This window comes from Poeciliopsis prolifica, unplaced genomic scaffold, assembly GCF_027474105.1.
Source record: "Poeciliopsis prolifica strain line A6 unplaced genomic scaffold, Auburn_PproV2 SCAFFOLD183, whole genome shotgun sequence".
Lineage (NCBI taxonomy): Eukaryota > Metazoa > Chordata > Actinopteri > Cyprinodontiformes > Poeciliidae > Poeciliopsis > Poeciliopsis prolifica.
The window spans coordinates 142,804-157,856 of NW_026562558.1; the positions used below are offsets into that span (position 1 = coordinate 142,804).

A 15,053-nucleotide genomic window follows, 5' to 3' on the forward strand; every position below is an offset into this window, starting at 1 on the left:
CAATTTTAAACAATCCAGGTTGGATCTTAATGTTTATTGCTTTTCAATCATTGCAGCTGAAAGGTTGTGTGAACTTTAACCTCATCTGGAAATATTTTAACACTTTTTAAGAGGAGTTTTGTAGAATGCCAAATTATCAAACACATTAAAAATATTAGTAAATTCCTAGTTTTTCAGATTCATTTGAAAATCTTTTACGTTAATGTTTTGCAACTATGACACAAAACCTATTTAACTGTCTAAATATGTCTGGAAAACATATTTAGATAAAGTGGAGGGGAAAATCGGTTCTTCGCTCGTCTTTGAACAACATGGCTGCTGATCTACGGAAAGCTGTTTGGACATTTTCAGCTGCTGACAATTTATTTCATCAGAAATGTTTTTCACTCATTTATATATTTCTATGTAAGGTCACAGTTTCAAACTAAATATTTAAATTGGATGGTAAATATTTAGCTAGTTCTGAGCTAAAAGTCTAGTTAGCTTCTTTTCTCGCCAACTAAATATTTAGCATGGTAGTTAAATAACTTTAGCATTTTTAAGTAGCAAACTAGAGAGAAATAGCTCAGAGCTAACTAAACACTCAGCGAGGTTTAAGCTAAATTTTTTGTTAGCAAACTAACTATATAGCTATTTCTGAAGTAAACATTTAGTTCAAGGCAAACTGTGACATTTACAAATTATTAAAATGGAGGAACGAACCCTGTTTTTCTCTGTTGGTTAAATATTGCTGTTAATATTTGAGTCGAGGAAACTGAATCTGAAAGCCGAACATGAAGCCAGGTTCATATCCGTCAGGTGAATAAGTGAGCTTAGTGTTGTATCTGGGATTTATTTTATTTAAATTGTATTTATTTTAGCTGAACTTCAATATGGATCAGTGAGAAAGAAACTAAAACTGCTTAACAATCTGTACAAGAAACTGGTTTTTCTGTATAAAAGCCTCAAGTTTCAGGATGGATCAGTAGCTCAGACGTTTTTGCTCGGTCAGCGGTTCTGCAGTAGTCCACATGTTTCCAGCACCAGAACCTCCAGGTGCTGCTGCTCCCGGGTCAGTGCAGCGGTGCAACCATAAGATCTGATTCCTTAGGATTAGTCCTGCTGTGACCGGACCGGTTCTGGCGTTCAGTGCAGAGCCCCGTCCAGGTCGGCAGCAAACAGCTCCTTGTAGAGCGGAGGGAAAAGCGTTCGGACCGCGTCCGGGTAGACGGTTCTGAACGCCGCGAGCTTCTCCGAGTGGAGGCCGCAGAGAGCGCGCAGCGCCGACGCCTTGGACCGCAGCTGAGCAGGAAACGCAAAACAAAACAGAAAACAAAGTCCTTCCTGAAATAATGACACCATGAAGCGTTTTAGGGCCAACCTGGGAAAATACGACAAAACAGAGGCGAGCAGAGCAGCCAAAGGTTCTGCTCAGGGAAAAAGTCTAAACTGTTACCTTCCATTTAGTTTTGTCTCTTTGGAGGTGAGCTGTAATATTTGTAGTAGAAACTGGAGAAAAATATCTTTTTGTTTTTGCAGTGCAGCAAAATCCAGTCAGTCAAAATCAATTAACTGAAGCAAACTATATATATTGGAATATTTTTACAGTATTTTTATGCAAAAGTAAAAAAAATCTTAATAGTTTAGAAAATAAACACAAAGTGTAAAGAATGTTGCACTGATTGTGTTTTATTTTAACTGGGTTTTCATTTTATGTTTATTCTAATCAAACAGACAAATCATAAAAATAATTAATGATTAATAATGACAGTTAAATTTGTTGCACTGCTGATATTTTTCACTAGGAGGCAGCATAACCTCGGTTTCATTCAGCATGCTGGATTTTTCTTTCTTTGAAATATTTTCAGTCTATTTTTTAATTTCATTCACTCAATAATAAATATGAAGAGTGCAACTGGAAGAAATTATGAATGAAAAGGAGCAGGAAGAAGCATAAACCAAAAACATCTTCCAGAAAACTGTTAGACATATTTAAAAAAAACACAGAAGGTATCAGCTTGTTTAACAACATATCACTTCATAATAATGATTTTCAAATCTCTTTTAAATGCAGAAAGAGATTTCTTCAAATGCAATGTTTTAAAACCTGATTGTTGGCACGTTTAGCTCTCCGTCTTACCTTCTCCAGAACTCCGTCGTCTCTGTGGTGCTTCTGCAGGACGTGCTGCAGGGCCGACTCGGTTTTCCGCTGCAGCTTCTCCACCTGCAGCTTCTCCCGCAGCCACGACCGGTCTGCAACGAGCACACACACACACACACACACACACACACACACACACACACACACACACACACACACACACACACACACACAGAGGTAAACACTAAAAAAACAGAACGGTTGGCGTGAGCGGAGGGAGGAAGTACCTGCAGAGAGAAGGACGAACGCGGAGAAGAGGGCGATCTCTTCTTCGGTCAGCTGCAGCGAACACATGCTCTGAGCGAAGTCAAACACCGACGAGATCATATCATCGCAGCCTGACGGAAAAATGCAAAGGATTCACTCTAAAAAAACTTAACATTTAACTCCGGCTTGGGCTTAATTACTTAAAGTTTCAACACAATATTTTGTGGTATTGTGATAACAATGAACATGATGCTTATTGAGTGTCAGTTAATGCAAAAACACAAAATCTTACCATGTATTTCTGTCTAGTTTCCGGTGCAAATGTCTTAGTTCATTTTAACAAAACTACATTACAACTAGACCAAACATATTTGGTAAGATTGAGCATTTTTGCAGTGACCCATTTATAGTTCACTTCTTTAGTCACAAAAATAAATGTGATTTGAATCATTAAACTCCACATACTAACTCCATCTAATCATATTTTCAAATTAATTCATATTTATTGGTACTTTCATTGAACAAACTGTAGAAAAATTGTAAAAAATAACGATCCCAACAAAACAGACGGTTTAGGGAGGTTTTAAACAGCATGACAATAAATCTGAATTATTACAATAAGAAATTTCTCACAATAAATGATAATACAATAAATCCAAATGTCTAAATCTGCAATTTTTAACTCAGAGATATTAGAAAAACATTTAAAAGACAAATACTTTTACATTTTTGAAATAATATGAGCTGCTCACCTAATGATTTGAAAACGTCAGGACTTGCAAATTTCCCATCGAAGTAGACGGTGTTGTTCTGAGAGTCAAAAACCCGACACATTCGGACCAAGATGACCTCTAAAGATCCTGCCAGGAAAAATAAAGAGTCCAGCAACAGGGAACAGATGGTGTATGAGGTTTATTTTTATTAACTTATTTCCTGTAGAGCTTTATTAAGCAATAAATAAAAATAGTCAACTTAGGCTGAAACAATTAATTGGATAAATTATTGAAATAATGAATTAGCATCGATTAAAGGTTTTGCTCACCGGCTTTCAGCAGCACGATCTGGTCGTTCTGGCAGAGATCCATGAAGCCGTCGATGCGCTTGGCGAACTCTACCACGTACTGGACGGCGTCCGTGATCTTCACCGCACAAAGCTGCCACATCGCCTCCTGTGGCTGGACGGGGAACAACAGGGAGACGTTTCAGAAAAGAGCAACAGCAAAAATGGGCTGAAATGGAGCCGATTTAAGAGTTTTATGTGTACAAAATAACACTCCAATCAAGTGTAAAAAAATATTTTTAACTGAAAAAAATTAAAACATATTTTTGGCACCAGCAGAGCTCCATCCAATGGAAGTCAGACCATTATCAAGAAGCGACTGGATGGAGCGAACAGACCTTGTTCTGATATTTCTCCACCTCTTCCTGCAGGAAGCTCTGCCAGCTCATTTCCTGCAGCTCCTCCCTCAGGTATTGACATGTCTCCAGGTGAGACTTGCAGATGATTTGAGCCAAGTGATCTGAAGCAAAACAGAAACATAGTTCAGAATTATTCAGAGCTAAAGTCGACAGATTGTTATTTTTCCCTCGCTTCAGTCCAGATCAGAACCATTTTCAGAGGAAACTAAAGGCTCCGCACATCAAAAACAACTCAGTAAAGACATATGAAATCACACTGCAAAAGTACAAAATCTTACTGAGTTTTGTCTAGTTTCTGGTGCAAAATACCAGAAATCCATTGAGCCCCTGTTCCCCTCCTGGCCTGTGGGGGCGCTGCACCAAGAACCACTGAACGAAACGACACTAAAACCTCTGACGACACCTGAGAGCAACTTCCTTCTTCACCAGATGGAAACAAAAATGGAGGTATCAGGTTTTGGCAGCTGTGGGATTTCTCGTCTGCTATTTTTCCCACTAGTGCTATGCTAGCACATTTGTTCTGGTTGAATTTACCCAGAATGCCCTGCGCTGTAGTCCACTTCCTGCTTTTGGAACCGTTTCCAGTCTGCACCAGAGTTCCCTTTTATTGGCATGTTTTAGAGTCTGTATACTCCAGTTAATGACTAATCAATTACTAAATTAGTTGTCGGTTATTTCAAATAGCGATTAATCAATATTAATCTGATTAATCGTTTCAGGTCAGTTGTTTTGTTGGTGCAGTAAATTGGGTGGAAAAAAACCCAAATTTCTAAAATCATTTATCTGGATCTGATGAGCTGAAATACAGAAATAGTTATAAAACTTATTAAAAATGCAATGAAAATTCAAAGAAGAAACTTCAACAGAAATATTGAAAATCTGCCTGAAAAATAAAAAAATGACATAATTTATAATAAACCTCCATTTTTCCTGTCAGCATTATTTTAGCCTTTTTACCAAATAAATATTCATAAATGGAAATTAGAGGAAAAACTTATGTTTATGCAGTTAATTAGATGAGAATCAAGCTGAACCAGCAGTAATCTTTTGTTTTTAGATGATATGATAAAACAGAGAAAGAGTCCAAGCTTCAGTCGGATGATGATGCACTTCCTGTTTGGTGAGTTTTGGAGTTTATCATTCAGAAAATCTCCAGGGAGAATAAAATGAAGCTGATTTCCCCAAACGAGTTGATAACTAATTACCACACCGAGGTTTTAATGAGCCTCCGACCTGCAGCTGAACGGCCCACAGTCAGCAATCTTCTTCTGCTTTCTCACCGTGTTCGGTGGACGGACTCACCGTGTTCGGTGGACGGACTCACCGTGTTCGGTGGACGGACTCACCGTGTTCGGTGGACGGACTCACCGTGTTCGGTGGACGGACTCACCGTGTTCGGCCAAGGTCAGGGTTGGAGAAGCGCCTCCGTTGCTGAAGGAACAGTAAGGGAAGTAGTCATCCCCGTGTCCGTAGTCGTACAGCGGCTCCGGTTTGATTCCGTTGATGTCAAGTCCGGACTGGTCCGGAGACGGCTGGTAGAACCTCCGCATCTTGCGTCTTCTGCTCCCGACTCCGCCTGTTCACAGCAACACAACCGATGTAGAAATGGTTGCTAATCAGATCAAATGAGGGAGTTACAGCTGCAGACCTTGGAGGTCAGAGATCCTCCGTCTGGTGAGGTCCGGTCCTTGTAGCAGGCCGGGTCGTCTGCCGGGTCCGTGAGGTCCGCAGAGCAAAGCGTGTACGGGGGGGACGGCGACTCGGCCTCGTCCGGGCTGGGGCTGCCGACGCTGGGGGAGGACCGGTTGGGCGCCTGCTGTTGCTGCTGGAGCCGGTGCTTCTGGACCTCGGCGTACAAACTGTCCCGCTGCTTCTTCGACATGCGGCCGAACTTCACGGCTGACCGAGAGCGGGACGAGAAAATATCGATTTAACTCATGTTTGGAACTGGAAAATATTTGGATTTATTGTCCAAAAAGTGGCAGAATTGAAAGCCTTAAGGCCCTTTGGCGCCTCCTGCTGGACCAGCTGCCCACGGATCTAAGGCGAGGAAAGATGGACTATTCCTGGTGCAGAGTGTATGTACTTCCCCCTTGCTGTGCGTTTAGGTGGGTCGATTAATATTTGGTGGGTCGGTTGTTGTTAGGGTGTGTTAGGGTGTTTAGGTGGGTCGTTTGGTGGTTAGATGGGTCGGTTGGTGCTTTGGTGGGTCGGTTGATATTTGGTGGGTCGGTTGGTGTTAGGGTGTTTAGGTTGATCGGTTGGTGCTTTCGGTCTGCGTGTCTCACCATCTCTGGACATGCCGGCAGCCAGGCATTTCTGCAGACGACAGTGCTGGCAGCGGTTCCTGCTCGTTCGGTCGATCTGACAGTTTTTCTGCCGTGGACATGAGTACGAGGCGTTGCTCTGCTGACTCCGTCTGAAGAAACCCTGAGACCAGAGGCAAAACACTCACGTTATCCTTTAGAGACAATGCTTACAAGATCCTTCTTCAGAACCAGAACCAGTTTTAAAGGGGACAGAGTATTTAAAATTCACTTTTTGGATGTTTTAATTCTTCCGTTTGGGACTCTACTGTTTCCAAAACCAATCCAAGCACTTAAAAAAAATCATCCAATGATTTTTTGACAATAAGTTAATAATTTTTGGTGTCTGGAAAATTAGCCATTTCAAAAACTTTCTGGTTGTTAAGCCTCATTCCCCATTAACTAGCAACCTCATCAAAGCCCAACCAAGATACCTAGCAACCCAGGTGGAGCTCCAGCACATTTGGTCTGGTTTTTTTTTGTTGTTGATTTATCTTCGAGAACCTATTTGCTGCTTTATTGTTGGTTGTACAGGAGGCTCTACTTCTGCTTTTCAAACATGTATGTGAGATGTTGAGTTGAGGCGTGGACAACAGCAGTTTATTTGGATTTAAAGTGACAGATGCCCTAAAACAGCTCATTCTGAAAGGAGCTCAAAATAGATTAAAATCGATTTTGTGCTGTCATGCTTTATATAGACCATAGATCGATCCTAACCTGTTCAAGGTAGCATATTTAAGATAATAAAGATCTGCATAATTAAACAGATCAAATTACAGCCTATAAGTAAAACAATATCAGTAAAAAGTCTCCAAATATAACCAAATGACTAATTAATCAGGACATTGATCTGAGTAGATCAATATTCGAGCTGGATAACATGTCTTGTGTTTGCGTGGCTCGTTTCTTCAGTGAAACCTCCATGAAGTGGCTGATTGTTAGTCGAGCCTCCAGCTGTCAGAGCGACTGCAGCCTTGTGACTGATGACCCACACGGAAACGCCTGCAGCTGCTAACAGTTCAGATCTTCACAGAAACTGTGAACAAAGGCTAAGCAGGAGCAGCGAGCTGGACTCATTATATGTTTCTGTATTTATGTCTGGAAATCGAGGAAGAATTAAGAGCAAAAGGTTCAGGATCAAATGAATCTTACCTTGCAGCCCTCGCAGGTAATGACGCCATAGTGGATCCCAGAGGATTTATCTCCACAGATCTTACAGGGGATGATCTCGATCTGAGCTGCAGAAAACAGTTAATCCAACACAGTCCACATTACTACTGTTTCCTGTTTGAAACATTGAGGACAGTAGAGCTTATTGATTATTTCTCTTTTTTAAATAAACAGAAAATACCAAAGAATGAATGGAGAAGCCCACAGCATCACTCCTCCTTTAATCAGACAGGAGTGGAAGAAATTACAACTCTTGGTTTATAAATTAGTGACGTTTGACATAATCTCATCTCAAGTTCATCATTCATGGTAGAAATCTTTAAATAAGATGAAATTTCAACTATAATTGTATAAAAACCAAACAGGTTCAGTCGAGCACATCGGAGCTTTAAATTCTGCGACTAGGGCCATGCTCAAAAATATGAAATTAAATTACAATAAATTCATATTATTTTAACTTTATCATCTTATTTTGACTTTGTTCTTGTAATATTAAAACTTTATTTTGTTATTTGTTGTTTAATACTGTGTAATAAACTTTGGCTCTGTTTCTAATTCTTTTTGTTTAAGTTATATGTAGACATTTCACATCATTTCCATCCTGTTTTGAGGTTTTTTTTATATGAGAACAGGGAGAATAATTATTGTGAAAATGCTGTAAACATTGTTTTAAGAGCTTGATTCTCTGATAAAGGACCAAACGGTTGTGATAAAGTGTCAGCGCTGTCAGAGAGCTCAAAGCCAACCTGACTGAGTGTATTTATACTCTCAGAGTGACAGCTCGCCTCTCAGATGCTATATTAAGCAGAGGGACGTTATGTAAGAGCAGCAACATTAACACAACAAACAGGAAAGTTTTCAACCACAGACAACAAAGAAACGCTTGATCTGACGGATCAAACTCTCCTTTTCAGCCTGACTTTACGTTCCGGGATCAGAACTTGTATGTTTGCTTCCTAGATGTAATAAATTCAGTTTGGATCTGAGGATTGGCATGCTGCCTCTGAAAGGATATAAAATGTTGTCTACAATTACATGTGGACCGGTTCTGTGGCCGCCCCGCCCGACCCGATGCATCCAGGCTGCCACAGCGGGTCGGTACTGCCCAACTGCTAATACGCTAACAGTGGAGCTAATTATTGTGTAGCTACATGCCATGTTGGTATAGCAATTTAGCATTAGCTTCAGTTAGACACTATGTTGGGATAGCACTTTTATCTTAGCATTAGCTTCAGCTAGATACTATGTTGGCATAGCACTTTTATCTTAGCATTAGCTTCAGCTAGATACTATGTTGGCATAGCACTTTTAGCATTAGCTCCAGCTAGATACTATGTTGGCATAGCATTTTTATCTTAGCATTAGCTCCAGTTAGACACTATGTTGGCATAGCATTTTTATCTTAGCATTAGCTTCAGCTAGATACTATGTTGGCATAGCTCTTTTATCTTAGCGTTAGCTTCAATTAGATATGTTTGTAAAGCACTGTAGCACAGTGGAGTTTCTGTTTTCCGGGTCTTGTCCTGCGCTCGGGGTAATAGAAGTGCCGTTAGGTCGGGTCTTTGGTTCCCAGCTAGTCGTCCGCCTGGCTTTTGCTGCTCCTGGATGCTAAGTTGTGGGAGCTTCCTAACCTTTTTACAACAACTTTGCAGCTCTAGGGATACATTCATGCATCAACATCCATCCAGAAATCATTGCAGAGCACAAAGTCTCGTCATCTGGATGAGATGTGGCAGGAAGATGCTCTCACACAACTTTAAAAAATATTAACAGATTTATGAAAACCCCATAAACGCAGGCGAAGCCTCAGACGCTGCAGCCTCCTCTCTGCTGTAATTAGCTCTCCGAACGTTAATCCCGTCTGAATTCAGCATTTCAACATCAAAGCAGATGTTGAACAAAGCCTCCGCCTAAAATTAGAGTCGATGTGGGAGCAGCAGATATTTATACGTGCAGCTGCAGACCTCTGATTGGGCTCTGGCATCCAGCAGCCTCCCCCTCGGACGGCGCCGCCGAGCCTTGAAGGCCGCGCCGCTTTCTCTGTTCCGGCTGATAACAAAACATCCGACGAGGAAGAGGAGTCTAACTGATGAGAGGAAGGTGGGGGTCTGAGCATAACCTTGGGTTCGGTCGCATTTAGATAAATAAAAACATTATTTATTCACAAATCTACTGCAGCTGAAATAAAAAGGGATAGTGCTGGGCATTTATCGGATCTCATTTATCGTGATACATCTCTTATTATAGTAATTTTGATTTATTGTTACGATAAAATCCAGTTAATGCTGTTTAAAAAATCTGGAAACTCAGGATTGTCAGGTTTCTTAGTTATTTTTTCCACTGATCAATAATTTTGAAAATACATTTAAATGCAGATAAAATTAAACTCTTCACAATAAAAATATTTACTGGGTGATGAATTGTCCTGCGAGTTATTGCTGTAAACAATAATATTGTTGCTTTTAGACCATTTCTAAGTAATAAAATATTAATAATGCCATAATAATAATGAACACATTCTCAAAAATCAATCAACTTTAATTGCTAATGTGACAGGCTTAATTACCATATCATTTTTGATAAATTTTGATAATTTTGAAATTTGATAAATCCCATAATCTCCAAACTGTCTGTAACATCAGGTTTGTTAGTTTGACTATTTTCTCCACTGTTTATTCCACAAATCAAATTTATTTTGGTTTCCAAATCAAATTTGGAAATGTGATTACTTCGTCATGTTGGTGCTATAAGGAAGTGTATTAGAAAAGTTCTTAACAGTATTTGTGTTTCCTTTAATTGATGTTTCACAGCCATATAGATGTCTTTGAAAGAAATGATAAATTATTCTATCACTATTTTTGTTATTACAGTGATGCCACAAAATATTGTGGCATCGTCTCTCAGTGTTTTATATTATTATTATCATATTATTTGTAGAGGATTTCTTTCTAAACTTCAGTGAAACATTAGAATAATGAATTTATTCCTTTTCAGGGTTTGTTTTTTGTACATAATTCAGGCTGAGAACATCTCCGTCTGATGTAGCTGAGAGTTTTGATTGAAAAAGTACGATTCCTCTCTGGTGAGTTTTTACACGAGTCAATCTGTAGGGAAACTCGTTTTAATGACCCGTCAGCCGTCAGAGCGCCGTCTGTCAGCCCAACCCGAAACTTTCATGTTCTGCTCCTGAATCTGCAGCGAAAACTCTCGTCAAACAGCGGCGCACGCAGAGCCGCTGTCTGACTGAATGGCTTTGAGCACGGGCTGCTGGACCTGCTCCGGTTTTCATCATCCCTCCGCTCAGATCGCTCTTCCATCGAGTCTTCCCAGGCTGCTGCTGCTGCAGTCGCACTGAGAGGAGATCTGAGACGGAGCCAGACTGCAGTCAGGAGCAAAAAGACATTTTCTGAGTTTTATCTACAGATTAAAGGGGACCTATTATGCAAAATTCACGTTTTGTTCTTCCATTTGAGTCTCGACTGTTTCTAAAAACAGTCGAAGCTCTTAAAAAATCCATCAAGCTGTTTTTTGGAGACAAGTTTATGTTTTTTGGTGCCTGGAAAACGAGCCAATTCAAAACCTCCAGAATGTAACGTCACAAATCTGCTTTCTCTAATCCGTGTTCCCATGTGCTATAATTGGTTTAATTAAGATTAAACCACTGCCTAATTCAGCGTAGGCATTAGCTTAATCTTAATTTCAGTGTCTTTTATCACAAGTCCAACCAAGAACTGGGTTTGCTGATTAGCCAGAGTCCACAGCTGCTCTGCTTTTAGCATGAACAGCTAACCACTTAAAATTAAAATTAATTGAAACCCCTTGCTGCTTTCCAATTGGATGTGCAGGAGATTCCACCTGCGCTCATCTGTTTGCAGCCATTTTCAGGTGTGAGTTTGGGGGCGTGGCCAGCAGCAGCTCATTTGGATTTAAAGTGACAGAGGCCCTAAAAGAGGCAGAACTGATCAGCATAAAATCTCATTTTCCAAGAATAATTTTGTAACATTTTGTTCAGGTTATCCTGAACATCCAGGTCACCTTTGAACAGGTGTGGAGGTCAGACCTCTGTCTGAAAGTGATGCATCGTCGACCCAAACATCCTTTTAATGTTTTTCCTTCCCGCGCTGAAGCCAGTTTCAGCCAGGATCTGGACTGATGGCGGCGCACACGACGCTCTGACACGGTCAGCAGCCGAAGCAGCAGCTTGTTCATCAGACAGAGAATCGACTGCTGAACGGCAGAATCTGCTTCTCCAGCATCAGGACGTCTTGCTGTTTTACAGGATTAGGATTATAGATGTGGATTGAAATAAAGTCAATCAAAGGGTTTGGTGTGAACTTTTTGTTCTGACTGAATGTTTAAAACGAGGCAGCAAATAATGGTTTTATACCACAATATTAAATTTAAAAGCTTCGAGAGTAAAAACTCATCAGCAACGTTAAAAAGTTTCTGCTCCAAAAAAGCTTGAAACAACCTGCTCTGCAGGTGTTGACCGTTTCTCTGACCACTGCAGTAAAAGACAGTTTCACGTCACGTTTTGGGAAGGTTGACGGCGAATCTAAGAGTTTTTCTCCTTTGAGGATGTTTTGCCACCTGACAGTCTGATAGATCTAAAACATCGGCTCCATCTCCAGCTGCTCTGAGTCAAACCAGCCAGTTCCCCTCCTGGCCTGTGGGGGCGCTGCACCAAGAACCACTGAAGGAAACGACCCAGAAGCCTCTGAAGACACAGAGTGAAACTTCCTTTCAGATGGAAACAGATGGAGGCGTCAGATTTTAGCGGTTGTAGGATTTCTCTCTCGTCTTCAGTTAAAGACCACAAGACATTTCTTTCGCTAATGCTAAGCTAACGCATTTGTTTTGGTTGTATTTACCCAGAATGCCCTGCGCTGCAGTCCACTTCCTGCTTTTGGAGCGGTCTCTGGTCCACTTGGCGTTCACATATGTATTCAATTGTATCCACCTGTATGCAGATGACTAATTAATGCAGACAAATCAGCTGTTTGTTTCCCTCATAAATCTTTTGAAATTAGCATTTTCTTCCCATTTTACCGTTGCATTCATGAACCTTTGTAGATTCCTTCTTTATCCGATGGCCTGCAGGCTGATAAGCCAGTAAACTGATATTGTTGCCGTGCAGCAGCTCGAAACAGACGATTTATTCTGCATCCAACACTTGAACTTTAAAATTTGCTCCCTGTGGACGCTGCACTCGGATGCTGCTGCAGAAAGTGTAATTAACAGGATAGCGGCGCTAAGTGGAGCCTAATGAGCAGGAAGAACTTCACGACAGCCACCGCTGCTCACTCCAGAAACGCTGAAGCTCGGCGCAGCGATTCCCTGATGGATAAATTATCTCAAACTGAGCTCTAAAGAAATAATAAACGTTCAGATCAAAGACGGCTGCGCAGACGGCGCCGAGGATCTGAAACGAGTCGAGGTTTCCCTGCAACAACAAAAACAGCCTCCTGCCTCAAATCTGCCTTCAGTTTCCGAGTCTTTTCTCACCTCTGCAAACCGAGAGCTGCAGAAACCATCAGAGTAAAGATGGAAGTCGGTAAATCCTGGGTGCACTTGAACGCACCACAAGCAAACTGCTGGATTAATTAATAAAGAGGCTTAAGAAACAAGAACATATGAAGCAAAGCCATGAATAATTCCTGGATGACAACATTTTGTTCCCATTGAAGCCTGAATAACAACAGCTGCATGTGGATGTGGATAAATCCTGAAAATCAGCTCTTCTGCACGATTTAGGCAACATCAGCTTTTTCTTGGTAATATTGTCAAAATGTGACTTTATTTTATTATTCAGTTCATTTCTTGCACTTTAAATGTTTATTCAGTGATTTATTATTGAAAATTGCCAAACATGAAGGAATAAATTTGAAGGGGAGATATTTCTACGGTCATAAATACATTTTCTCATATTTTAGTTATTGAGGCTGAAATGATGTCACCTCTTCCTCCTCCTCCTCATCCTCTTCCTCCCAGTAACAGTTAAATAATCTCCTGGCTGTTGTAATCCTCTGACATAACAAGCTGGCTGAACGCCTCCTGCTGCTGAAACTCTGGACGGGACGAAAACGAACAAAACGCCATCAGCAAAACCTGCAGGAGCAAAACTCAACGTACTGAAACGGTTTTCAACAGGAAGTTAGTTTATCCTCCAGGGATGGTTCAGATTTATTAAAGAGAACTTCCATTATAAAAATAATTAAAACAATAAAAAATGCTGAGCTGCAAGGTTCAAAGTGTGGAGAAAAAGTAGCAACTTATAGAAATACGGTGAAAAATTAAGAAATGGTGTTTGTTTATAAATAAATGAATAACATAAAAAAATAAAAATGAAGAGTAAAAAACATTAGTGTTCAGTTAAAAATAAAAAGAATAAGAAATGGGGTTCAGCTGAGAGGCTTTCAGTGGTCAATATCTTACTCTCTTTGCACATTCCCTCCATAAATCAGAGCAAAGTGAAGGAAAACACCGGGAAGCATCTCGTCTCTTTACAGACCACAAACTACAACAACAGAATAAAACCATCTGAAGACGGGAAAGCACAAGATGCACTTCAAAAAATATGCAACTCTGTTGATTCAGTGGAGCTGCTCACACCTGGACAAACTTCCATCAGCCTGTTTTTCTGTTCACTGCTTTGCAAATAACAACAACAACAAACTGATGCAAAAACTCCAAAGTAATACAAAGTATTTCTTCTGTTTATTTGATCATTTATCATAATAAATTCCAATCAATGGTGTTTAATAAAACAAAACTTCCTTATCGTCGGGATTCTTAGTTTTTGATTATTTTCTCCACTGTTTGTTCAACGAACCAATGAATTTAAAAATGCAGTTATCAAATCACACCGGCATCCTGGAGACGGAGATTAAACATGGGAATGTTTTTCTAGTGCATTATTTGTGTTTGTGGGGCTGTAATTACTGTGACACACAGTTAGTCAAACATCGCCTGACGAATAATCAATACATCAATTAATAGATTCAAACGAGCTCAATACTTTCCATTTGCATGATCTATCATTTTACTTTTCCCTATTTAATACCAAAATCTGGAGGATAAAATCTTCAGTCTGGTCTCATCGAGTCATTTTCTGAAGACTCAGCTCATTTTGTTTGTTTGTTTATTTATTTAGCATGACTTCCTGTTCAGTGTCATCACAATGAAAAGTTTATTAATCTTTGGGAAAATGTTCTTGCATTATTCCCATTATAAAACTTGAGACAGTAATATTATTGTTTATCACAATTAACTTTTGCATCAATATCGTGACTTTTACCGTTATCACAAAATACATCGCAGCAGTTTAGTTTGAATCTTCAGCTGATCGCACAGGAAGTCAGGAGATTCAGACCAAAACAGCCTCGACCTGAGAAACACTTCCAGAACATTCACCGTCTCACGTCTCTCTCCTTTAAAGTCTGACTCCCAAAATAAGCGGCGCGACGCGGGTCGCGCTGCGGGGCGCTGCGGGGCGCTGCGGGGCGCCGCTGTCAGCAACCAGCGGCTCCAACAGGAACCAACAGAAACACCCGGAGCAGCAGCAGCCGGCAGAACTCACCTTTCATGGCAGAAATGACAAAATACATATTCAGGATAATCCAGACTGGTGGAGGGAGCTGCGTGCGAGCCGCGCCGCTCTCCTCCCGCTCTGTCATCCTCGGGCTGCTGCGCACAGCAAGAGGACGCGAGTGGTGGTGACGTCATCGCGCTGACCACGCCCCCGGCGTTCCGAACGCCCCACCCACAAGCCTCTGGGCCAATCAGAGAAAGTTTTTTTTATTTTAATCTTT

General features: G+C 40.7%; 1 pseudogene; it reads right to left on the reverse strand.

The window, feature by feature from the left end:
• Nucleotides 1-983: 983 nt before the first annotated feature.
• The window catches only part of LOC129356653 (nuclear receptor ROR-alpha A-like), a 36,921-nt pseudogene continuing 22,851 nt past the window's right edge, over nt 984-15,053 (reverse strand).